The sequence below is a fragment of the Myiozetetes cayanensis genome, unplaced genomic scaffold (genome assembly GCF_022539395.1).
Source record: "Myiozetetes cayanensis isolate MyiCay16 unplaced genomic scaffold, myiCay2020 scf15, whole genome shotgun sequence".
NCBI lineage: Eukaryota > Metazoa > Chordata > Aves > Passeriformes > Tyrannidae > Myiozetetes > Myiozetetes cayanensis.
This window is the reverse complement of record NW_026087159.1, coordinates 1,380,224-1,408,045: the sequence shown is the minus strand read 5'-3', so window position 1 is coordinate 1,408,045 and position 27,822 is coordinate 1,380,224. Positions and strand designations below refer to the sequence as shown.

General features: G+C 37.1%; 1 long non-coding RNA gene across 1 annotated transcript in view; it reads left to right on the top strand.

Annotated features, from left to right (window-relative positions):
- LOC126637236 (uncharacterized) overlaps window positions 1-27,822 on the top strand; it is a 140,135-nt gene that overhangs the window by 33,827 nt on the left and 78,486 nt on the right. The window lies entirely within an intron of this gene.

Genomic DNA, 27,822 nt, shown 5'->3' with positions numbered 1-27,822 from the left:
CCTGGCTCCATCCCCGGGGGTTCAGCTGGGCCTTTATGCAGTTTCCTTGTCAGAGCTGCCACTTCCCCAGCAAATGATCACTCCCCAGCCATCACTCTTCTCTTTGGAGGTTTGATGTAGAGTCTCAGGAGTGTGTCAGGTATATACAATTATATCCTCCTCCACTGATGAGAACACTCACAGTGAACACATTTGTCAGAGCTCAGGCGTCTCCTCAGACAAGCAATTGGATCAGGTCAGAGGGCTTTGAGTAGTGTTTCCTTCACATCAGGATGTTCACACTTTGTTATGTCCACAGTGGCTGTGAGGTTCTCCTGAATAACCACACAGAGATGATCACAGGCATTTCCACCATCATTTATTACTAAACTAATAAGGGAAAGCAAGTTCATTCGAGTCTGCTGAGAAGACAAGCTGTGAGTGTAAAATGTCACCAGCACAGCCCAGTTCTAATCAATTCCCATACTCATCTCTTCCAACCCTCCTGGGAGCAGTTGCAACAGGAATCCATGTCCATGTGAGCAGATCTCTCCCACAGTTCCCACAATTAGTCAATCTGCTATGGGTTTGTTTGCCCCCAGGGTCAAAATAAGGTGTCACAGATCTTGCTAAAACACAGAATCAGGAATTTCTATCAGATGTCATTCTGGATGAAAAAATTTGAAAGATTTCTGCACGTTTTCCCTTGTTTCTCTCTCTTTTGCAGATATGAAATATGTAGAAATTGAGGGTGCATGTGACGATTGGTTTTATTTCTGTATCCCAGCATAGAAATACTTTACAATACCATGGCAAATAATCTGGTGGTTAGTGTGGAACATATGTTTCCACATATTATTTTGCATGGATAATCTTCACTCTGAAATTACTTATTATACTCAATATTATAAATATGTAATAGGAACCCAATCGTAGCATTTTTACTGCTCACTGCTTGCTTACAATTTCAGTTGGGAGTGATGTTTTGGAGTCAGTTGTTAACATAATCTTTAAAGGTAAATCAGAATAGGCATCTTGAGTAATCATTAATTACTACTATATATATTGATTACTACTATAATTTTCCTCACAATTGGAAAAGGAAACCAAGTCATCATAGCACTTCAGGAAGACTTCATTTGGCTCAAACTTCCACAAGGAAACTGCTGATCTCTGTGTTTAATCCCCATCACAAACACTTGGTTCCCACAGTTTTAAGTGTTTGTACCTGAATTTACTGGGAGGGCAGGAACATACCAGGAGTAAACAGCATCTGATTGCACAGCTGCACCTGCATCCCACTGTCGTAAGTCTCCTATGAGTTTAGATTTAGAGCTGGATCTCAAGAACTAGTTGATGCTCATTAAAATCCTCCTTTGAGCAGTCAGCAAGGTATTATGTGTGTAAAGATTCTTTAGCACTGTTCAGTTACACTGCAGAATGCTGCCCTTTCAGGGAAAAGTTGGGCTGGAACATCAGAGAGTACTTCTGCAAATTCACATTGTTGAATTGTTTACTGATTGTTGGGTGTTTCAAACAAAAAGTTGAACAAGTACCAAGGAAAATTTGTAAATATAGTAGATACTGCCTGACAGCATTTCCTCCAGCTTACCAGTGAGAAAACCAGACTTGAGTGACAGAAAAATAATTAACTTTTTCAGATATTAGAATAGATTTTTGTAGTGTGAAATGAAGGCAGTGTAAAACACTTTCCTCTCTCACTCATACACACCATCTTTCCCAGACTCAGCCTCACTCCATTTCCAGCCCTTCTACTTTCCCCTACCCTCTTAGCAGGGCAGGGTCAAGGAGGGGTTGCAGTCAGTCCACAGCAGTTCCTCTCTGCTGCTCCCTTCTCCTCACACCTTTCCCTTGAGCCACAGTTCCTGGGAGGAAATATCCACCTGCTGTGGCATGGGATCTTCTCCAGGCTGCAGTGAGGGTATCTGCTGCCCCATGGTCTCTCCATGTCTGCAAGACCTGCTATGGACCTGCAACACCTTCTCTCCCTCCTCATTCTCCCAAGTTGCTGTTCCACACACTTTTCCCCTCACTACCAGCACCTTTCCCCCATTCAGACACACACAGCAGCTGTGAGGTTGTTTATTTACAATCCTGCCCTCAGTGGGGAGAAAATTGCTCCTAAAGCTCTGTCAGGTGTGGGCTCAGCACTGGGGCTGAGTTGTGTCTGCTTGTGCTCCAGAGGATGGCAGAACTGTGCTGAATAGAGACAGCTCTGGGAAGAAGACTTCTCAGTGAGTACCAGTCCTCTTTATAAGATATTTATTAATTGTTGAATCCCTCAAGTTTATTCTCTCATCCTTCTCCCTGCTGCTACAGTTTTATTGTGATAAAGTTTTGGTGATGTTGGGGTTTAAGTAGTGAGTTTTGTCTATGGGGCTTCAGGGAAGCAATTTAGTTTTCCCAGACTTCTGAGAAGATCTCTGAAATCTTAAAGGGAATTGTTAAACCCTTTACTTTGTCATTTCTGTAGCCAAGGTCATGTAGCAGAGGCATCTGAGGGGTTGGGGAGTGGGGATATAGAAACTGCCTTTTTAGAGACTTATGGTTCTCATTAGATTTTGCAAAGCAGGTAATTACATAAGGAATGGCAAAGAGTGACTCACAAACTGCGTTGTTTGGGTTTGCCTTTGATGCAATGATTTTTGCCCAATTAACTGGATTTGGAGGGGCCTCTCTGAAGCCTCAGTACAATGAAGAATTTGTTTAGCTTCAGTCATGTTCTTAAATCCCCTTATTGTTTGTGTCTGTCAAAGTGCTTGTTTCAAGCAGAGCTCCAGCACCCCATTTCAGACTTGAGCATTATGTAAAATATAAAAATGGTCTGGTATATGCCTTGCAATCCTAGGCTTTTGTCACCTCCTAAAGAAGCTGGGCACTCGAGGCAAACTCCTTCCATTATCCAAAACCACTGTTGTTCTCCTTGCCTTAGTCCTCTCTTGCTGACAAAGGAAAAACAAGCTCTGACCCAGAGAGGTAAATAGGTTTATATGTCTGAATCAATACACCTAAGTAAAATATTGGCATTTAGATTGAGAAAGTAATTCGTAGCAAGTTTGGAGTGAAGCTTTAAGTACTCTATAATGAGTTGCCATTTATCTGCCACTCTTATAATTGAAAGTAGTGACACTTGTTTTCTTCTATATTATCCAGCTGGAATTGTTAGTTGTCATTTCCACAAGGACAAAATGATTGAGCAGAAAAAATGTGGCAGAAAAGTTGTTTGTACAGAATCAAAGTTTGTATCTTTGTAGAAACTACAACAGGAATAAAATTGCTAGGTATAAACTACCTCTGAGATCCAAGGTTATTGTGGTCTCTCATTTCTGTTAGTACCTTAATTTTACAGAGAGTTACTCTAAGTCCACTAGTGTATTTTGCCAAGAAGTATATTATACCTGCTTGAATTTCCTTGAAAAAGAATAATTCTGTTGAAGACAGATATTACCAAGATGGGAGGACAGAAGCACAGTAATAAAGTAAGGAAGTATAACATAAAACTGTAAGATTTCTCTGATTTGAAGCAGAAACAACAGAAAGGCTGATGAAATGAATCTGTTGGGAAAAGTTTGTAAGTGAAGAAAGGTGATGGTCAGGAATTAGGAAAAAATACTTGTGAGGGAGCTGTAGCCCAGTCACTGAGTGCAGAATTTGTAGGAGGAGCACAAGAGCATCACAGAGATGCAAAATGAGAAATTGTCCTTTTTTTCACTGAGTGGCCACGTCTACAGAGCCTCAGAGAAAGGAGTTCCAGAAGAACTGACTTTGTCAACTATTTACAGATATGTCCTGAGAGCTGATGAGCTCCTCAGCACAGATATGCAGCTGTTTGTAAAATGCAGGCTCTAAGAGAAATTTTGTACCATAGTAATCAAATAACTCCATGATTTTCCTCAGGTTTTTCGATGTTCTGTTTGGATTTTTTTTCCATTTGAAATAAGGCAAGAAAACTTTATGCAAAAAAAATACAATTCAATACAAAACATACAATGAAGGAGGAAATGTGAGGAAATGAGCAGCTGACAGGAGTAGTTTACTGTGACTGAGAGGAAACATTTATCTGCTTGTGAGAAGAGCATGTTTGCAGTCATATGTCTCAACAGAAGGAGAGCAACAGGAATATCCCCTGGAGCAGGGGCATTGGAGCATTTTGAGGACAGGAAGTATGGTCTTCCCCAGAGAAGTGAACACTTGTTTCTTGGCCATTTCACAGCCCGGGTTGAAAGTGATAGAGATGTTCAGCACAGCTGAACGATGAATTAATAAACTGCTAAGCAAACAGGTTTTATGCAAGCCAGGCTCAAATATCTGCGTGTTTTCTGTGTCTCTGGACACTTGCAGCACCAAGGCAGTGCAGTTCTGGCCAGGCTTTGTGTCTCAGGCCCTGTACTGAGCTGCAAGAACACCACAGAGACCCTTCAGTCTGGACTGTGCTATGGAGCACATTCACTGGTTCATCTGGGGATTCCTCAGACCTCTGACCTGGTTCTGCAGGGGTCAGCCTTTTGGGATTAGGTGGCTTGCCTTTTAATTTTCTAAGTTCTGAACTCTATTGGGGAGATTTGAAGGTAGATGAAGAAACACCTTTACACCCTGAAAATTCTTTCAGTTCTTGTCCATCTCACATTCGCCACTAGAGGGGGGTAACATATTTTCAACTTTTCCTCCTCTTATTTTCCTGTTTATTTTCCTTTTTAATGTTTGAACTGCTGTTAAAACATATACCGATTTTTAAAAAGTTGATTTGCACAGTACCCTCTTCTTTATCTCCAGATTTTAGAACTTATAAGGGGTTTTCCTTTTTGTTAGTAGGTCTCTCTTTGCTGCCCTTTTGTATAGGAACTTGTGGTCATGGCAGAGGGAGGAAAAGAGGTCACAGCTGATGGTCAAACATTTATTAAGCTTTCCATGGTGGAAATTCTTTGATGATACCATTGAAAGTGGTATCACTATCACCATGTTGGCATGGACAGGTGTCAGCTCCCACTACAGGATTTCAAAAATAAAAGAAAGCTTTTTACACACCACACTTCTATTGATGATTTTGTCTCTAAACACTGTCTGTCTTCCTTAAATATGCTGTTCCTTGAACAGCAAAAAGGACTATGCTCTGACCATGCCCCAGTCTGCTAAAAACTGGATGAAGTGGTAGGTCTCTTTCGGGTAGGAATGTCGTGCTCCTCTCATGTTTCCCACCAAAACCACACAGCACAGCAACTTTCAGTGGTGGGTGCTCAGCAATTCAGAGTCTCCAGGAAGCCAAGCCCAATTAAGACATCTCAGGGTGGGTCTAAGAAAAGGAAGGCATTGAAAAATCATGACAGTCTCTCCCTAATTCTACATCATGCCTATGTTTAGGTTCCTGTGTGTGTCTAAGCATTCTGATTTTCATCAAGTGTCAGAGTATAATTTGGGAATGTCAGGTACTATCTGATTATTCATTCCTCTTGGATCTTCTGTATCTGCATTTAATATCAATTATTCAAATAAGAGGTGTCCACTTCCACAAATTTTGTTAAATTGCATGTAAAATCTTGTACACCCATGAACAATATTTTGGCTGTTGTGATGAGTTTACATTGAAGTCTTGGATAATATGAAAGGCACTTGCATCTAAGAAGAAACATTCCACCATTCATGTGTAATTAGTCTGCTTACAGCACGTAGGAAGAAACACTCTATGGTTCTCAAGCATTTTTTTATTACCATTTCTGTGGGGTTTGGTAGCTGGGCATAGAAGCAGAATATTCTTGTATTGTAAATTAACTTCTCCTTTTTTAACCTTCACCTGCCAGAATTAGTTGTTTGGGCTTTGCTTTTTTGTTTTGTTGACTGACGGAATTTTCTTTTCTCAATGACTTCTGAATTATTTTGCAAAGCTTTTTTGACTGCTTTATCTCCCATTTCATTTCCTTTAATATCTACAGCAGCTGGAATCCATACAAAAATGACATTGTTGCTGTGACATATTACCTTATTATAGACATCAATAATTTCCAAAGCTATTCCTACTCTAGTGATTGAAATTTCTAGGATGATATCTACAGCACTTAAAAGATCTGGAGAAGTGACAGATTGTACAGGTTGTACTTCAGCAATCTAATTCAGTGCCATCAGGGTAGCAAATAACTCCCCAGTATAACCAGGTAACTAATCTAACTGGCTTCTTCAACCTAAGTCTACACACAAGAGGCTTCTAAATCCCACCTCACTGCAATATCTAGAATAAAAATGGAAAAAAATAGGAAAGATAAAGTTTTTAAAAAACGCATTGATTAAAATTAAATTATTTGCAGTGAAATTTTTAGCCAAGTAAGGTTTTGCAGAGAAGGCAAACCAGTGTAGCAGCAAAACTTCAAAGTAAAATTATACTCAGATGTTTGGAGGAGGCCTGGTTGTGCTGATGTAGTGTTCTCACATCACCAGTTCTAAGAACCCTTAAAAGCTGGGCTGAATGATGTTTTCACTTTTTGTTTTGGCTGAGAAAAAGTACTGTAGAACTTCTACTTTATGTTCTTAGGTGCTGTTAAAAGTAGTTCAGATTCTGGCCAACTCAAAAGTTGGACAGCAACTACTGCTAAGAATTCCAGGAATTGCTTGTCAGACAGGCAAATGTCAAGTCTTGAATTCCTCTCCCCATATTGCTCACATATTAAATGGGACATGGTGAACGTGGTGAACATGGAGGTGGTGATCTGTTGACAGTTGGACTTGCTGATCTCAAAAGTCTTTTCCAGTTTTAAGGATTCTATGATTCTATGGTTGCTTTCTCCACAATTGTTCCAAATCCTATCAAACTGATCAATTCCCCATCATCTCTTCCTATTTTTTCACTGCACTCTCTTAATCTTTGAACTGCCAACACTGAAATTTCCAATTTCCTTGGGAGCATGAAACCTGCAGCTGCTCAGATCATTTTATTTGTCCTGCAAAGATTTTCTGAATCCTTTTAGTATCTGATTTTCCACCGTATGAGGTTCAAAATCCATTTTTACAGTACTACAAGGAGCTCTGGATGGTTCACTGCCACAGGGAAAGTCTCTGCTCAGTAAGGAAAACGTCTGTGCTTTCATGGCACAATCTATAAACTCCTACCTGATATTCCTATCCCTGCAAATATTAAACAGACATGATCATGATGGTCACTTAGGAAGTTCTGAGGAATCTTTTGTTTTACTGCTGTTTGAACATTTATTTTAATGCTTTTTCTTTAAGCCCTTCCTTAGTACCCAACCTCTACTAAAGAAGTGATAATCGAATGGCATGTCCAAACCATGAAGATCAACAGAGATCAGCTTGCTAAATATTTGACATGTGCAAGTAATTTAAGTCCAAATTTTAGGTTTTAGAAAGCAAATTCTTTCTCTATGTCCCAGAAGCCTCCTGATGTACTTCTAATTCTTCTTTCCTTCATCGTTCAATTACAAAACTGAATTTGATGACCAAAAGTCATTACTCAGTCATTCCTCTAAATATTTAAATTCTGCAGTAAATGTCATTTTTCCTTATTATTGGAGATATGGAGGTAATGAATTTTCAGTAGCTTGAAAGAATTCATAGATAATTTAAATTACCCACTTCTGTGAATACCTGACCTGAAAATTACCCTGTGCTTGTGCTGAAGTTCGACTGGGCAATGTTGTGTGTTCTGCAGTCCTGACATTTCATTATCTTGTCATATTATGATATATACAATAGAAGAAGAAGAAGAAGCAGTTTTAAAGCAAGGCTTAACTATATATGCTGTTCCACATTAATCCTTCTCTTTTTTGTCCTTGTAATCTAAATGGCAGTCTTTGGGTTATGTAGGAACATCAGGATATAGAGGTATGTTAATTTTCAAAGTGAAATACCATAATTAATTTACATGATGTCCATTACTCGGTCTGCACCTTCAGTTGACCATTGTCATCCTCACTTGGTCCCTTTATTTGAAAAAGCATTTCCAGCAAACTGTTGCTCTCTTGCACATAAGATATACTGGAAAATTAAGAAACTCATGGCTATGTATGTTAAACTTTATTTTAAAACAATGTCACAGGCAAGATTGTCCCCTTTTAAGCAGGACATTATAGTATTTCTATGTCTATAAATACAACACATAAAGCTCCTTATTACCAAATGCTTTATTAACATCAGCAGACAGTCTTATGACATGATCTATGGTTGATTGATTTGCCTGAAAGCCACTTTAATACTGAGGAAGAAGATTATTCATCTCCAGAAAGAATGACAGTCAACAATAAATCATTTCCTCCATTTTCTTACACGGTGATGAAGTTAAGGCTATCAGATGATAAGAACCTAAATCAAAGCATGATCTGTTGGGTTTTTTTAATAGGAAATGCATTAGACTGCTTTCTTATTTTTTGATCAACCTAATGCTACAAACAATCACTGCATGTATGATGAACAATCAGAAATTTAACACTTAACAAGACAAACGTGAGCTTTTTCAACTTCAATTTTAATTTTTATTTGATATTTAAGATCCTTTTAACTTGTTTTATAATCTAACATACTTATGAAATCAAATTTAAGAGTTTCTCTATAACATCAAGGTTGAAAGTATGGTTTAGTAGGGATTTGGGAGTTTTACAGTCCTCCTCCTCTGAAATATTTTGCTGATCCAATAACTGGACTGTTTATGGAGTGGTTTTATTCCTTTGTTCTTGTGGTGCTTTTCCATATGTGTATTTTTCCCTTTCTATACTTATAACACTGAGTTGTGACATCCCATAAATTTCCAAAGCAGGAAAGCTGCAGCAACCAGCTGTTTTCCAAGAACATCTTGGTGGTGGGGATAAGTCAGCAGAGTCCTTTACTTTGCCTGTCCTCAGGACAGATGCTCAATGGTGACTGAAATCCTGAATTTCAAATGGATTCAGGATTTTTAGGTCTCATACAAAAGCAGGAATACTCACTTTTGAACACTTTGATATCTGACTGGCCACAAGTGTGTGCAAACAAAGGAATGAGATCCAAGAGCAGGAAGCAAGTTCACTAATTGAATGGGAATTTTCTAGACCATGAGGATCCCTTGGGTAAATTGTTTCATGCCCTGTTGCGGTTTGGGGAATTTACAATGTAGATTGTAAGAGACAAAGAGAAGTATTGTAGTAATATTACAGAAGAAAAAAGTAAATATAGATGTTTCTGGCACTATTGTACCTTTGATATATCTGTTTCAATTTTTTTGTTAGGTCTTTCCCCTTCCTCTGGAGTTTTAGATAACCCAATGAATTAGGGACTTCTTGTTCTGGTTTGCTTTTTAATAAATCTTTATTGGTTTCAGCATTCTGGGAGCGTTATTGAGGGTTTGATTTTGCTTCCTCTGCTGCTGTAAACCCACTTTAGCATTGCCTTATCAAGTGCAACTAATTAACATCAAAGGGATATTGTTATTCATTATCACCCTATGATCAGTCATGTATACCCTATATGCTGAATTGGCTCTTTGGAATCTCATTCAGTATGCTTGCTTTAAGTTCCTTATAGATTGCCTTCTTCATTTGCACAGCATTACACAAGTTAATATGCATATGCATTTAAGTGGAAAATTACCTCTTCCTGAAGGACCAGCAGACCTGTCTGTTGGCATTTTCTATCAAATAATACTCAAATATTTCACTGCTAACAGGCAAAGCTCGCCCATGCTCCTTTATTTCTCTTCCCTCTTGACTAACAAGGTCCATGATCAAAACACAACCAGCAAATTTCTGGTAGATTTAAATAAATCTCAAGGGATCTGGTTTCTTTATATATGTGAGAACCCACAGGTGGACAAAGGGCTACAGAGATACCCTGGCTATTTTCTATTTTCCTGCCATCACAATCTTCTACTTCCATTCTATCTTCACAGAAAATGCTGGAGTGAGGAGGGAATTCCATCAGTGTTGCAGAAAATGCATTGTCTGAAACAAACCCCTCAAACTGCAGAGCTGTGGGCATCTTGAACCCATCCTTTCCTGTTTGGAGATCTTTCCTTACAGTTTCCCTTTGCCATCTGCTTTTGGTGTCATGGTGTTAAATTCCTCTTGAATATGCAGGAAAAAAAAGAAAAAAAAAGATTTATTGTTTAATTTACCTAGCAGTATCCTCCTTAAGACATCATTTCTTCATCAAGTATTGTTTAAGTGGCCTTTATTATGTAAGGTCAATCTACCTGGTGTGTATGTTGTGTAAGTCATTACTTTTTTTAACACCCTGTATGTCTACATAGTAAACCAGGAGGTGTCTCAAGTAAAACACTGTGGAATAAGTTTAGAATTCATGCCAAATCATGACTAATATTAGATTCTTATTCTTATTTTTCATATCAAATCTTCCATACCTGTGAGCGTAATCACATGTTCTGGGAAAGCAGACGAACCAGAAACAATTTGTGACACATAAATGCCTGTTCCTTAGCCAAGCTGGGTTCGTAAAACAAAAATAAACTGAGAGAAAATGGACAAGGAAAACTAATTTCTAGCAAATTCAGCACTTAGGTTTAGAACCAGCATGAAGGTTGGATGATCAGTTGTATTTGGAACTGTAAAGTCATATAAAAGACTGCAGGTGACTTTTGTGACATTATTGTAGCTCCTCAGAAAATGCACAGAAGGGCCAGTACATCTATGACAAGTTTTAACATCTGCATGAATTCTACATCATTATCCCTGGAAGTGTTCCCTCTTGAAGGAGTATGTAAAGGTCAGGATGTAAAAGAGATGTTTCCCTGAAGAGGGATAAACTCTGGTGTGATGCTGGAGAGGCTCACAGAGAGACCCCAGTGTGTCCCCAGCTGAGCGTTTCGGTGGCACTGCACAGGCTGTACAAACGTGGGAGGCGAAAATGGAGGTGATGAACCTTTACCTGGCAGGGCTGGGAAGAGGTGCCATGGCTGGAAGTGCAGTGGGTACCAAAGGAATCAGACTTTGTTGCTAAACTCATTTGGGTATTTGGTTTAATGGGCTTTCAGCAGTAAAATCTGACGAAACTAAGCAGAGAGCAGCCCCTGTTCATATATAAATATGTAGTCATACATACATACATATACCTCTCTAAACTCTCAAAGTACTAATATTCTACTCAGACATCCAAACTCAATGTCTGATTTTCCATTAACTCCCTGTTTCCTCATCTTTTAAGCCTTAATCAAAGGCCTGGGCTTTGGATACATGCAAGTCTTTGGAATACAGTGGGCTTTCTGAACTGGATGAGGGTGTTTCATAAAATTCAATGCTTGATTTAAAAATACATGTTCTTGGTGGCTGTTTTAGTAAATTGGTTTAATTCCTGTATTTCTATAATTTCAAAATAGTCTAGATAAGGCTTGAAAAAATAATATACATCAAAGTATTACTGTAATTATGGAGATTTGTACACGGTGACCTTTTCTTGTTAGAGCTGTCCACCTTTGCCAAATTTCATCCCTTATAAAAATTTATATTTAATACAGCTTAGTCTAAAATTGTCACTTAGAAATGCTTATTAGCATGAATATAATGACTCCCTTTGGCTAATACATGCTTTTGCAAAAAGGTAGCATCTCACAGTAAAATTGAAAGATAGTAGAAACCTCATGTCTGTTAGAAAATGTTTTAAATACATAAACAAAACCATCGTGAATTGTCTTCCTGTAGGTCAGCTCACATAACAGTGTCTGGGTGTGAAAATAAAGATGCATAAGGAGGAAAAAATATCAATTTCTTATTATTCTATATAAATTTTACTTAATTTTTATATGTATATAAATATGAACTATCAGAACCTGCATTGGAATTTTAATAGTTTACAGTAAGAGTGGGCATGTGAAACAGCACATGTGACACCCCTCGTAGTCAGGTCCTCTGTTTAAGGCCAGATAGACCTTTTTACACTTAAAACCAAAATACCTTCGTGACTCCTAATTTGGTTACTGTTTCACTTTAGCCATGTAGAGTCTGACTGTATTGGTTTTGTAATTTTAAAGTTGAAATAATTCTCGATAGAGCAGGAGAACTTCCCCATACCAAGACTGTAAACACCTGTACCTTTGTGCTTGGTCCACTCACAGCCTGTGCAGGGACTGATGGCTCTTAATATGGGAAAAAGGAAAAAGTGAATCAGCTCCCTTAAAGATTTTAGTTGTTGTTAAAATCTTTTATTAAACCTGGTGCCTGTTTAGTCTTTTTGGGTTTTCCTTAAATTTGGAATAAGTCATCTTGTATTTGGTACCGACTGAAAAATGTAATTTGACGTTTTTAAAATTAAAACCGTCATGGTATTTAAAGATGAACTTAAGCTCTGCTAATTCTATTAAACTGCAGGCTGCCAATGAGTTATAAAGTATAATTAATCATTTTGTCAGCTTTGCCTTCTGAAGCTAGTCAATATAAATTTGAATAAATAGGAAGCTGTTGACCCAGGCACCTCTGGATGTTCTGAATAAAGATGTGCCAGTAGTAAAATACTCTGTTACCTACTCTGACTGCACAAATGTGGAAGGGAATCATGTGCTAACCACAGGCGTGGTGCTAGTCTTAATTTAAATTATTTATTTGTGGTGATAAATAAAGGAATATGTGTAGTCATTTCTCATGTGTTTTGTCTAGACAGTGGTTTTAAAGATAAAAACTTTTTAGCCCAAGTTTGTCGCTGACACTGCAGTGTGACATGTCACATCAGGTTGCATCAATAGAGCCGTGTTATGTAAAAGTAATGAAATGTGACTGATAGAACCCAAGATACTGTAACATACTGTAACATAATGTGTCAGCATTTCTTTAATGGAGCCTTTCAGGAACGCTTTCTTTTTGGTAAAACACCTTAAAAAAAGCAGTTACAAAAAGTGATGAGGAGCTAGAAAATGTCTACACTCAGTTGCTGCAATGAACACTAAAGCTAAGTAAAAATTATTTCCAGTCATTTCATAAGATGTGTATCTGATCTGTAAAGTTATAATAGTGAAGCATAGGCATAATCCAAAATAATTCTGTAACTGTATTGTATGAAACTGATTTCCTGATCCTGCCCAAGAGCAAAAATTTGCCTGTGTTTGACACTGGATGTTCTACTCATGGTCTTGAAAGTTCTCCTTATCTAGTAAAAAAAAAGCTTGTATTTCCCTAAAATATACTAATAATCTGGAAAACCTAATTTTCATTTAAAAAGCCCTCTTTTCCTAAAAATAAAATGATTATTTACACTTACAGAGGTCGGATTGCATCTGTTTCTCAATACCTCACTAAGCTTTTGAACCTGAAAGCAGAATTGCACCGTGTGAAGGATGTGACAGATAAACCACCATTGCCACAGACATCGTTCTTCGGGGGAGGAGAGACAGTGAACTGTTTGTCTTCAGCAGATTAACAGGGAAGGTTGTTTTTGTTTGTCTGACTGGTCAAGGACAATTTACAGTTCAGTTACTCTGAAGGAAAGACTTGTTGATTTGAGAGCACTCCTATTATAGCTCCAGGTAGAGGGTGATGGATTCAGCCGTCACCGTGATAAACTGCAGCCTGTGAGCCTGCAATGCACAAAATAAATAAAACACTGGTACATCTGGTTGGTTCAGCTACTTAACAGCAAGGGCTGGCATGGAGGTGTCGTTTCTTTAGTGAGGGGAACAAGGATTTCAACGTTCCCTTTAGTCCAAACGTATCTTGGGCTTTCTGAGGATATATAGACTTGCTAAGAGGAAAAATAAGAAAACCAAAGAAACCTCAAATTTTCTTTATGACTCTTCAGTCCCAGTAGGCGAAAAGTAAATTTTATGCTTCCTACAAAATACTCTTACTCTCTTTATGCCGTTAAACTCTTGTTTTCTCAATTTTTCTTCCTTATCTTTGAATTCCTGAGACAGGAGTTGTTACAAATCTAGTTCATCCTTCGACTGCAGAAGACTGTTCTGTGTAGAATATCCTCTCTTGGAACAACCACTGTGACAAAGAGTGCACAAATTTTCTTTTAGGTTTAATTGATCTATTAGTTCAGTTGCTTATTATCTGGTTGGCCATTATCCTTGATAGCCATTATCATTCCATTAGAGCAGTCTTGTCAATTTTTAATTGCTTATGCTTTCTTTTAAGGTATATTCAATATAGAGAGCAACTCCTGTTTTATTCAGCAATGGGAATTGTTCACTATGCTACTAAGCTTTTAACTGAAAGGAATTTTTCTGCTCTGTATTTTTCTCTTGGTGACATGAGATAAATCACTGCTAGCAGTACTAATTCCACCGTATCCTAGTCAATTATACCACTACAAATTTATGTTTAAAATTAAAATTCATACACTTAAAAAAACCCTCTTAAAACTGTGGAAATAAATCAATAAAAAATTATATTTACCCTCCTGCACATTGAATTCCTTGCTCTCTAGTGCAAGGGGGCTGCATGAGCTGATCTTGAATTTTGCAGTATGTTGTGGTGCAAATAACACTGATAGTGACATATATTGTACCTACAGACCTGCTGATTTTTAATTCAGGAATAGAAAACTGGGAAAAATGTATGCCTCAAGCCCAAAACTCAAGGTCCATTTTCCATTAAAAGCTGGTGCTGAGTGCTGCCTGTGGTAGCTGAGTGTGTTTCTTTGTTCCATGCAGTGATTAGATCAAGGGTTGTCATATTCATATTTCATATTATTTTCATCTTGCAGTTCAAGCAGCAAAAATGAGATGTAGACTGAGAGATCATATGTCCAGTGTCAGTTCACTTTACTTCCAAAAGCAATTCCACAGCTTTTGTTTTTCAAGGTAGGTTTGGCTTTTTGTGAGAATTCAGATTGGCAAAAAGACCTCAGAGGTTGATGAGAGCACCTAAAGTTTCCCTCTGTAAAAATACTGCACAGATCTTTTGTTATCTTGTGTCCTTCCCATGGTGTGAATGTTATTCTTGAGGTGCACTTTTATCTATTTAAATACCGTGAAACAATGGGCGTCTGAATAGGACCTTTAAAATACAGGGGACTGGTGATGCTACATGAAGGACTTGGACACACAAAAGGCATGTGGCATTCACCTTTTCTGCCCTCCAGAAAGGAAAGAGAGCAGAAAACAAACATTCTGCTTTGTTCCTGCCTGAGCCTTGAATGGAGCAGATAACATTATTGAAGGCAATACTACGGAGTCATGTTGGACAGTTCTTTCAGCCAGGACTCTTTGTTGTTCCTCTGAGATCATTCTCTGCCTAATATTGATATTGCATTGGTGCTCACAAAATACAATTTGATGAGTCTTCTTTTCTCTGTTATCATGAGGGCCCACATGGAAAAACACCTGTCACTTGTAATAATAGTGATTATTTCAGGGAAAAAGAGGAAAGGGTTGTATTGCAAGTAAAAGTCAGTTTGACAGTGAAGAGTAAGACAAGTGTTAATGTTGGTTTTTGGTTTGTCGTTTGTTTTTGTTTTTTAAACAAGTGTTTATAAATTCAAAAAGTCAAATTAAGAAAGCATTAGGTCTATATAACAAATTAATAATTAATAATCTGATATAACAGTAGCAGGCAATAATACAGAAGTTGTAAATGCTGTTAAAAGGGCTTCAGTGAAGCTGAGCTCAGCTCTGGGAGACAGAAGTGTGACAATGGCTCTGATTTCTGCAGGTGATTTTGGTGCCCTATGGCATTTATTTAGCAAGTTGATTACAGGGAGGGAAATGAGGATCTAATACTGTAACTTTTTTTCTTATCAGCCAATCCTTACTCTTTCAAATCCAAATGTTGTGTGTAGAACACTTAGAAAGTTTTAATTCTGACAAATTTAATCTTTTCTTGGCTTTTTTTTAGCAAGTTTTAGCAAGCTCTCTTCTTCCTATTGTATAGGTTCATATTTTTTAACCTTTTCCCTTTTTTTTGAACTATGATTGATTTATTTCATTGAGTTCTTAAAGTTTCACTGATCTATGCTCACAGTAAGCTTAATATGTTGCACTTGCTCTGCACAATAATTACCGAAACTGCCAATGAAAAAAAGCAGCTACAAAACAATAAAATGCATGCTATAAATAAGGTATTGAGTTCTATTGGACTGCACAGGGTAATAAACTAAAAATTGCTGAAGAGTCCAATAAACAAGGTAAATGCTGTTACTTGAAGGTGTTGTGTCTGTGCAATGTGCACAGAAACACTCAATTTTAAACTTGGTGATACGTAGTAAATACACTTTGACTTGTTCTGAGAGTAATACAAGAGAGACATCAGGGAGAATCCCAAAATAGGCTTATTCTTGACCATATCCTTCCTCTTTATAGTAAGAATGCACACAGAGGAATTTTTATGTAAATTACTCAGTTCACACGTGAACCATTGCCTATCAGATATTCTTAATGACTTTCTTGACCAGTACATCAAGTTTTAATGACAGTGTTGAAGAAGAGAAATGGTGAATAGGAATTGTGAGTAGGTCTAGAATGTGTGACTAAGCTCTGTCTCTCTGCAGTTCAGCTGCCAAACACTTATTTAAGTATCTGACTCATAAAATAAATGTTCTGAGCAGCCTTGACTGTCAATTCCAAATTTTTCAAGGCATTTTTTCCACTGAAAATTTTATTTCATTTAAATTAGGAGTCAGCTGAAAATCAGGTGGTCCAAATGCCATTTAAAATAGAGGAATTTCTAGACGTGTGAGAATCATCCTTGAAAGCTCAAAAGCGAATCAGTGTGTAGTTGGTGATAGGCAGGCAGGTTTCTCACAGTCCAGCTGACAGTGGAGAATTCCCACTGTACAGTGAGACATTTTGATTGCCCCTCCAAAAACAAAACCTGTACAAATGATAAGATCTGAGAACAAGGTGAATTGGTCACCCTGATGTGATTTTAATGAAAGAATTATCCAGAAATGCACACGCTGTACCAATTGCATAAAGAGTCTGTAAATGCATTCTGCTTGTATATAATTTATTGCTTTTTCCTTTGTGATTAGAGAAAGCAAACAAGCCCATCTCTGCACTCAAGGAAATTAGGGAATCAATTTCATGAAAGAGGCAACAACAAACAAACAGAGCCTCTACATTAGGACAGGAATATTCACATTTACAAAGTTGTGCAGGTTAAGCAAAAAAGTTTCTTCTTTTTGTACAGCAATTTTTCATTTTGCTCTACAGGCTTTTAGGATTATTAAATGTCTAGGTTTTAAAGTGTATTTCATCAGCCAAAGCAGAATAGAGGAGCCAAATTTGGGTTTTCGATACGCAAGCAACACTCTCACCAATTTCATTATGAACTTCTCATTTATATTCAAGAAAGCATTGTTTGCCTCTTCAGTCTGTTGTATAAAATGGAATAACTATTGGAATTCTGAATTTTTCAAAATAATTTTAATGTCCAGAGTCTCTGGAAAAACTCTTTTTCCCTAAAGGAAAAAAAAAAAATTAGTTATTAGCTAACTAAGACAATCTATACACTTCCAAAAAGGGATCCAAAAGCATCTACAGGGCACATCACATTCCAAAAAAGACCTGCAAATTGTAGAGAGAAAATGAAACTCAAAGAAAATCTCTCAAGTCTATGAAACATATTCCTACCATCCCTGGACCACCCATGAATTACTTGCAGTGCATGTCCCGAAGTGTGTCCTGCACAGGTCCCGAGCTCCCATCACCTCCACAGGACAGCATGAAAATAGTCCATCAGCGAACAAAATTCAGCTGCTGCTGTGGAGGAGAGGAAGCAGAAGGAACCTGTTGTGAATGATGGGACATCATCTGGCATCTGCCTTAACAATTCCAATCCCTTCCTGCCTTTAGGGAGATGCCAATCCCCAAACTTTGTGCAGGTTCTCTGGGCTCTCCTGTGATTTGTCCTCACCTGGAAATGCCATCCTTGAACTGAAGTTGATCTTTCAGCTTAAACCTTTTCTGTATGACCACAGAAGACTTTCCCAGGGCATGTTACTGATTTTACAGCACAGCAAGAGGTGCAGCCATTTACCTTTCCCAGAGGAACAGCACTTTGCTGGTGCTTGGCTTATGGCCTACAAAACCTCCTCCTTTGTTCCCAGATTGGTATTTATCTTAGTTATCTACTCAACCATTTCACTTGGGTATAAAATCTCAGTCACTTCCTGAATTGGAGGGGAGGACTCAGATATTTCCCCTGTTTTTCAGCATTTTAAATTCCAAGTTTCTCTCTCCATAAACCTGTGGGCACCTACCAGCTTTTTCTCATTTGCAGATAAAGTGAGTTTTTTCCATCTTCCATTGCAGTGTTGTGCAGGCTTTCTCTCTAATATATAAGCATAGTTGGAAGAACAATTATAAGAAAACATCCTGCTGTCTTGGTGTTGTTTTTTTCTTCATATTTCATGTTTTCAAAGTGACAATTTAAAAAAAGAAATAGTTAATACAAACAGTCTTTGGTCATCTCTTTAAAAATCTCCTTTACTGTTACAGTTTCTTCCATGGTGACTGACTGTCACAGGTTTGATAATATTCATTTGAAATTCAAATGATCTTGCAGCATAGCTATCGAGAATGCAAAAAGGAGCAGTTGCATTTGGGCCTGTGAGCCTGTTGGTTTGAAGTTTTGGGTTAAAAACCAAGTAAAACAAAAGCAAAAGGAAAGAGAAACAGAAAAAAAAAAGAAAAACAACAAGGAGGAGAACCTGGACAACTTAGGAAATAAATTGGCCAAAGGGCATCAGCAGATAGCTGGGTACAGATCTTAGTTCACTTGGTGCAAATGATGTTATGCCACTGTATTTGTTGGGTTTTATTGCAATTCCTGACTTGTCCAAAGCAAATATAAACAACTGAGATTTTAAATTGTTGACACACATCATCAGTTTATTAATCTGTGGTCTCTCCTCTTTGAAGGTAAATAATGCCACCTGTGAATTTCAATAGGGAGTTTTGATCCACGATGTGAAAGGATGTTTTTCTAGATGAAATCGTAGCTTTAAATGTCTAAATACCCTAAACTGTTGTTGCACATACTTATAAGTAAATGTATGTTCCCATATTTACTTAAATTTTCATTTTTGCTCCTCAGAAATGAGGGCCCTGTGACGTTGGGTCAGACCTTCTTCTCAGTAACTGAGATTTCCTTATAGCTTGAAATTTACAAATAATTGGTCTTCAGCGCTTTTTTTCTCCTCTTGCTCTTCTTAACCTTGAAATTCTGTTTGATCTCCACTAGGGAGCAGCAAATGACATAGAAATGTCTACTTTGTGCAATCCCACTGAAAGTAACAGCGCAGGAACTGGACTGACTTTTTAATTGAATAATGTGGCAGGTTTTAAAATCATTCACTTTCAATTTTTGTTTGAACAGTTTGGGAGTTTTATAAAGTTACATAATAACCTCATCTCTTTTTATCTTTTTACCTCTGTTCCTTTTAATTCCTCCTGTATAGCTCATATTTTGGTGGATAAAATGGGTTTTCTTTCGTGTTCAAGATGTTGTACAAGGGTTAACGATGGGCCTTGAATTTGCCTCAGATGGAAGCTCAGTGTGATTTCTCTTTTACTACATAATTTTTTAAGTAGTATCTTTGTTATAAAACAGTTTGAATTAAGGAATGTATACATATATGTATTGTGAATATTTAAAATTTAATTTTTTATGTTATTCAATTCCTTGTCTCCCTACTTGTCTTAGCACCCTGAAAAAGAAAATGAATATTCTGTTAGAGAGTGCACTAGAAAGAAGTACATCACATTCACCATTTTTGGGCTGGTTAAAGACTAAACACATGAGATAATATAAGGACAGTTTATACACATGAATTAAGAGAACAATCATCTGGAATGGCACAGAGTTTCACCTGGAGTAATAGGATAAAACTTATGAAAAAAATTTTTTTTTTCTTTTTGTGGCTGTCAGCCTCTAAACTAGGGAATCATTTTGCAATAAAAGTGATGAATGCTCTTTTTTGGAGTCATTTAAGAGTGGACAGAGAAAAGGTCTAAACAATATACTGCAGAAAATATTGCAGTGACAGCAAGAGAGGCTCAGTGACCATATTTCCTGCTCTGATCTGTTCTTCCTTCTTCTGCCACTTAACTGGAATATGGAAATGATAGATATTAAAAACAGGAGATTTGTGGAACAGGTGTGTGATTGAAGTTTTCATATGATTCCTTGGTTTGAGAGAGACATAACTTTGTAGAAATAGCAGTAGCATGGATACATAACCAGTGGTCTTTATAGATTTACTTTTGCGGTGGATATTGCTGGATATTAAAAAGTGCCTCCAAAAACTAACCACCTCCCCAGAAAAGCATGGAATGATATTTTTGAAAGATAGAATTCTTTTTGTCTCTTATCAAATATATAAGAAGGAGGGGGAAAAAAACCACAATAACTTTGGAAACTGCTTCCTTTTAGTTCTTTGTGGACAGGAAAAACCCCATGGAATGCATGTTTTGAGTATCAGCACTTCAAAGGTGACATACCAGTCCATGAGGCAGTGCTGATGGCACATTTTGTCCTGTCTCTTTGGTACATTAGGCAGCCCTAAGGCAACTGAAAAGCTTCTTAGAATCTCATCCACCTCACCTTCCTATTTCTTCTCCTTTCTCGTGGCTGTCATACACACAGGAAAACCAGATCATTTAAATGTTTCCAAAGCAATTCCAAACCTCCCTCTGTTTCTATCCTTTTCTGCCCATCTTATGTGCTTAACTACTTTGACTTAACTAGAGTCCATGTCTTTAAAATTGTTGAACATATGGTAGGAGCTATATGTAGAGATCTATTTTGTCTCTGAGTAGCAAGCTGCCCACCAAAACGAGAGTGCTGAAGTAGTGAGGATGCATCCAGTTTTACAGAGGGTGCAGACAGGGATCACAGCTTGGAGACTGTCAGCTGAAGTCCCCTGGGAAAATCTTAATCAGCCAGATTGAATCCAGCCCAGAGCATCATCTCCCTTAATGGCACAGCCCCTCTCAGCCTTCACAGCTGTGCACTTTGCTTTCTTCTGCAGAAGAGCTTTGCACAGCACGTGAGCCGCGAGTGGTGACTCCAGGGTTGGGTCTATGGGATGAGCCTTATCCAAAGCACATTTCCTTGGCTACCTCCACCTTGGATGTGGAGAAAGAATGTGCTGCAGCATCACTGCTTTGTCTGTTGTGAGCTTATTTGTGTACAGGCTGGGGAAAGGGACAGATAATGGAAAATGAGAGTAGTGGGGATGAAAAAAAGAAGTAGTGAGAAGTTACTGAAAGTATTATCAGTTGATTCTTAGCTGAAAAGAAAAAGACACTGGAATTTCTCAGTTTTCATGTGCCATGCAGGAAAGTGATTGGGATAATTTACGTTCACACTTATTTTGATAGACAGTGAATAGATGGGTAGTGAATTAAACTTTTCCTCTCTAGCCATCTGTATCCAAAAACAGGAGCTTCAGGATCATGGCAGATGATTCTGTTTTGGGATGCAACTGTATTGCAATAGAAAGGTAAATACCTGGAAAATACCTGGAAACTGACCTTAAATTTCTGGATGCATTAGGACTGCAGTGAATATAAGCTATTGAATTCCATTTATGCCATTGAATTATTTATGGAGTTCCAGGACATAAGATTTCTGTCATTCTGTTGACTGTGTTATAATTAGTATAACTCTGGCATCAGCTTCAAGTTGCACACAAACCAAAAATAAATAAGATCAATCATAAGATCATGATATTGAGTGAAAGAGCTAGAGTATGAGTCCCTAATATACGAAAAAAAAACCAAACCAAAACTTCATCTGCTCTGTTAAGACAGAATGTTGAAGGTGTTGAATTTTTCACTGACACAATGGTACAGATTTCATAACATATTTAAATATTTTATGCTTCTTCCTTGTAAATCTAACACGGAATCATCAGTGGCTGTTCTGGTCAAACTTAGACATTTGTCAGTGCCTCTGAGTCTCCTCCATAACTAAACTGCTCATTCTGATTAAAAGCAGTCTGGACTCTCAGGTTCTTCAGTAGTAACCTCCTTTAGTCTCTTGGACCTTACTCTGTAACCAAGGGTAGAATTTTGCCCCAGCACATCTAGTAAAAACTATCTGCCATCACCTTTTCTTTTAATGGTTTCTTTTAGTTTCGTTAAGTTTAGAAACTAATCTTGTCAAAAGCTTTTCTAATGCAAACCTCTGGCCTTAAGAATTTGAATGGATTTTTCATCCCTCTTAAGTAGTCATCAGTTTTCCTACAACCAGTGTCTGTGTTTTCCAGGATTACTTAGTGTCAGCAAATTTCCATTCTTTTGATTTGCTTTCCTAAGTAGAACTTCTAGTAGAAATAAATTACTCTATAACTAATCCAGCTTGCATATTTTATCAGCATTCTTTCCATCATTTGTTTTCCTTGCATTTATTTTAATCTTGCCTGTTAGAAATAATATAGTGATTTAAGGATCCATCCTGTGCAGAATTGTTTGTGCTACTGAAAGGTAATATCTGTCAGAATATGAAAGTAGGATGAGAGCCTTTTATGCTTCATTTTACCTGAGATTGTTCCCTTAAAAAAAAAAAAAAAGCATGAAAAATAATTTGTAATACACACCAATGAACCAGTTCCTTTTTGCACCATGTAACTGGTTATTGTTGTTTCATATTCCAAAGAATACAAAACATGGAGACCTTAAACTGGGATTTTTAGAAGTGCTGTATTTTGCCCCAGTCCTATTTAGCACCCCAGTGACATGCCTGCAGTGGTATGACCGTGCTCTGAGTACTTATATGAACTCAATATTTTGGTCCACATAATGAACATCTGGTGACAAGACTCTCAGAGCAACAACAACAAAAAAAGAAAAAGGAGGGAGGAAAAGAAGAGGAGAAGGAAAAGCAAAAGGCAGTAAAATCTTTTGCATGCCTGCCACTTTTATGGCTTAAAATATTTTTCCTTCAATCAGTGCATCTAGGGAAACTTTTTTTGATGTAACAATCAATTTTTAACAAGGAAAAAAGTCTAAACTCATAAATATTGTATGTATTAATTGTGAAGCTTAATGGAACACTTTGTGTTTCTGAACAACTCGTTTACATAATTAAAATCTCCTTTGATCTGTGAGTAAATGATTTAATCTTAATGCTCATTAGGCTAAATGGGTCTTCTATTCAATTGTATCAAGATGGTATGGAAAATTCTCAGACCTTTAGAAAATATTTGTTAGTTGTTAGGTAAACAGCAACCTATCTGTGAACAGATATCTTTTATCTCTACAAAAGAATTTGACTCTAAACTATTTCAGATTAAAGCTTTTTTTTTTCTTTTATCTGACATTTTGGTTTCAAGAGTAGTTCAATGAAATATGGAAGGGGGTTGTTCAATTTATATTCATTAACTACTTCACTACAGAAAGAATTTAGTGCTTGAAAATAAAAAATTCATTAAAAAAAAAAAGAGGGGCACCTCCAACTGAGATATGAATTTTCGTAACTATAGATCACTTCAGGGAAACTGATATTTTCTTGTGGGTCTTGCTCAGAATTCCCTGTGGGTGCAGCAAAGCTCAGTAAAATCTGGGAAATACTCAACAAGATTTTTCATCTTCTTTAGAATTCGGGCAACAGTAATACTGTGATAGTATTTATCTGCCAAAGGTTGTCACCTTTAAGTGTTCAAGATGCACAGGATCTTTTTTTCCAATCTTTTCTCTCTTAAATGCTAAGTACAAAAGCTCTCATCCAGTAAAAGGTGCTGGGGAACTTCTGGGAACTTCAGGCCCTTGTCTGACAAACCCATTTCTTTATGCCCTAATTCGGACAAAGAAAGCTCACAAATTGGACATCAGTGCCACAATACTCATTTTTTTCCTCAAAAACCCTAAACCAAATAATTTATTTTGAAAATAGCCTTTTTTCATTATCCCATCTGTACTGTTTGTGGGTTTTTTTAAAGCCACTTCTCGTTCCCACAGGGAGCTTTTTTCTTTTTTAAAAAGGTAAGAATTTTAATTAGCTCAGGTGGTGCAATAAACACAAACATCTGTGTCCCTTTATTAAAGGCTGTTCTCAGTCCCTTCCCTCTCTCAAGAACAAATGTATGGCACAAAAATACTCCAGAGTCACCTTGCTGAGAACTGACTGACTGGTGTCCATGGCTCTGCCACTGGGTCCCACCAGCCTTTCCCTCCAGCTCTTGGACCAGAGAGGATGTCTTGGAATACTTTAAAAAGCAAAGCAAGCACACAGACACTCCTGCCTTGTCCCCAGAGACACTTCTAGCAATCTGCAGTTTAGGGACATCTTCAGCCAGAAGGTTGTATCCATATTTAATTTCTCTTGAAAGTGTTATTTTCCATGAAGTAATCCATGGAAGACACATTAATTGTGCTATTACACAGATGCAAAGGCAGTTGGGATGAAATACACTATATTTAGATATTGGAAATGAATGTTTGTTTAATACTTCCTATGTATAATTTGTTTGATTTTCCTCTAATAGGGTTTGAGCTGCTGTTTTATTTGTTTCATTTACTAAAACAAACCCAACCCCAAACAAAAGAAAATCCTGTCAGGATTTCATTTGGAATTTCATTTTCAACAGTGTTGTCTTAAATTACAATTGCCTATTTTCAAGAGTCACCTTATAGCAAGGGTGAAATTTTGGGTTTATGATACTAATTCAGTCTTTAACAAAAAACCAAAATCTATCTTGGCTATAACCCTGAGTTAATTGAACTGCTGCTGAGCTGAGTTCAGCATTTAATTTGGATTATATTCTACTGAAATTTCAGATTTAATATTTTTTAATTCTAGAAAATGTGACATATCACTTTACCCAGTATTATCTCATTAGAATTCTTTCATGTTTGTAAAAACTACTGACTACAATTCAGTCTATATATAAGCAAAATACCTATGATTTAGTGCAACTTCTGCTTGCGTAAATAATTAAGGCTCAGGTTTAACAACCGAAGGGGTTTTTTTAATCAAAACAAAAATTATCCCTGCGATATCAATTTCAGCTGAAAGAAACAGGTTTTTGGCTGTGCTGAGTGTTGAGAATTTACATAGCCAAGTGCAAACATCCCAGAAAACACACCTCTGTCCTCGGAAGGATGGCTGTAATATACGTGCAAACAGAGGATGAAACACGGGTTTGGCACGGTTTGCTTTGGCATCGCCAGGAGGATGTGTAGCATTTTGGGAATCACCCAAGGGATTTGGGCTCCTGAGAGCTCACCGTGGAAAAGAGCACCAGTGATCTGTATGGATGGTCTGCAGCAGCCAGGGCTGCTTTGTGTCTGACAGAAGCCAGTGCATATTTTCATTATTACTTGCTTTTAAATTTGAAACAGACAAAGAATTTTAATGTGGAAAATCGACGTGAAAAGGGGTGGGTTTTTTTTTCCCTTTCATGTTTTTGTAGCTTGATTAAGCCTTTCCTCTCTCCCTCTATTATCAGTAGTTAAAAAAATGTGAAAAAACTGCATGAGTGTCCCTTAAATCGTCGTGTGGACTATGGAGTGGGTATCTCATTTCAGAAATATAAATACAACAGTAGTCACAAATACAGATGAAGTTCAGCTGTCTCAAGTTACTGCCTAGGATTTACTTGCAGGGGTTTATATTATGATAAAATGATAATCATGTAACTTTGGGAAGAAAACTAAAAAAATTGAAATCTATTAGACCGATAAAGTTTGGAAAAAAAAAAAGTGAAAAAGGCTTTTCAGCAATAGTTTGATCAGTTCTTAATTTTTGTGCAAATAAGTGGGGTGCCGTGTTTTTAGCATGATTTTTTTGTTGGTCAGAGGATTTTGCAGGAAGACATCTGGGGTGATGAAATGTTTTTGAATAATGACATTGGAGTTTAGATTTCTTTCCACAGATCTGTGTGTGGTTCAGTCTCCATTTCAGATGCCAAGTTACAGCACATCTCCCATAAAACCAGCCTAATGCTTGTTTTAAATGCTGTAAACGCTATAAAAATGTTACAGAATTAACACACAGACATTTACAATCAGCCAATTGAAACATTATCTTGATTGACTTGGATCATGGAGAGGTTATTCTGGAGTGTATTTGTGCTGAAGTCTAATGACCAGATTGGAATATGTTTCAAACCTTAAATCAGTGCATAATAAGCAGTGAATTTTAGTAATGCTGTATTAGTGCAACATCCAAGAGTTTTCACTTCTAGCAATTATTTTTCAAATCATATTTCTTCTTTTAGTCTCAAGGAAAAGTTGTCCATGGTTTACAATTAAATGCACTTTGTAAGAATATTCTGAGTGAAGTTCCACCCAGTGCAAGCTGCAGAGATGGAATTCATGGAGCATAGATTAAAGAAATGTGTGCTTCAGTAAAATGTTAATGTATTTTCAGTCTTATTATATTTATCTGAACTGAAGTCAGTTATATTTGTAAAGAATTTTAAATATTTCCACTATTTTACTGATTTTTACTTACCTAAATGCCTTGAACAACCCCACTACATGATGGATGACTGTCAGAATAATGGCTTGTTTTATTGGAAATCATATGAAAGATAGGCATGCATGTTATTTCTGTGTACCAGTTGTTGGAATTGTTTTGAAAGAACAATTAAGAATTTTTCATTTCTGAGCAACTTTGTATGTTGACCAAGCTATAGACACACCAGTGGTTTAAAAATTATTAAATTTATTTTATAAAATTCTTACAGTTTCATCAGCAAAAGAAAAGACAACTGGAGAAAATCATCCAGCCTTTCAAAATAAATTAGTATTTCTATTTTTTAAGAAAAGAATGTGTAAGAATGGGCAAATATGACCATTGAAAGGAATAGGTAGAATTTAGAAACTGAGCTGCTCCAAAGGTTATACTCAAAGAGTGCCTTGTAGGTAAAGTTTGAGATCAAAGATGTTCTTTTCCAAATTAGAAGGATTCTTGCAATGAACTTGCTTTCTGAAATATTGAGGCTAAAGTGCTTTGCACCTTAGGAAAATATTTTCACAGGAGATTATGACAAATACAATTTTTATGCTATTTTATAAGCAGTCATTTGAATACTTGCTCTTTGGAGATCTAAGGCCAGGGTTTTCCCCTAAAGACCAGAAAAACAAAGTGGCCCTTTGTGTAAGAACACTGGTTCATTCAGGAAGAAACTGAATATCACAGGGAAGAGTGTCAGCAAGTTGGCCAGTAGTCACAAGGAAAATGGGAAAAGTAGCAGTGAAATATCTTTTATCTGCCTTCACAATTAATGTTTAGAGGGATTGAGACACATATTCTTCATTAAAAATAACTTAATCATTGTCACTAAAATTTGTGATTTCCCTCAGGATTTTCCTGTTTCAGAACAGGTTTGTTATTGGCAACTGAAAGGCACTTTAGAAGGTGAGAGCAGTGCCCATAATGAGACTACAGCAAGCCCACACTGACACTTCTCCAGAGTATTTTCATGTACCAGAGGCTGAATGTGCCAGATCCACATTGTACCAAATTCTCATGGCATGGCATGTCCCACATTCCTGATCTGCATCATTCAGAAATTGCAATGCCAGCCTTATTTTCTAACATATCTTGAGAATATCTCATCATGTTGCCTATTGCTGTTTAAAATAAAGTCCAAATTCTGATTAATGATATAAATATTCTAATTACTAAATATTAATTGAATGCTTATTGAAAGAGCTAAAGAACAATGCATTTCCTCAGCTTCAATAACCAGAAGAATACTGGAATTTAGTATTAGGAAAAAAAAATTTCCAGTAACTATTTATTTACATTATTTCTTTACCTAACTTTTAATGGTAAATTTTGGACTGAAGTTATGGAGCAGACCTTCAGCAGAGTAAGTTGGTAAATGTTAGAGAAGGAATGTTTTAACTTACTTCTCATCATTCCCTCAAGAATGTTGGAGATCTAACAAGGTACTTCAGATGCTCTTACCTCAGTGTTAGGTACCTGCTATACTCATGTCCCACTA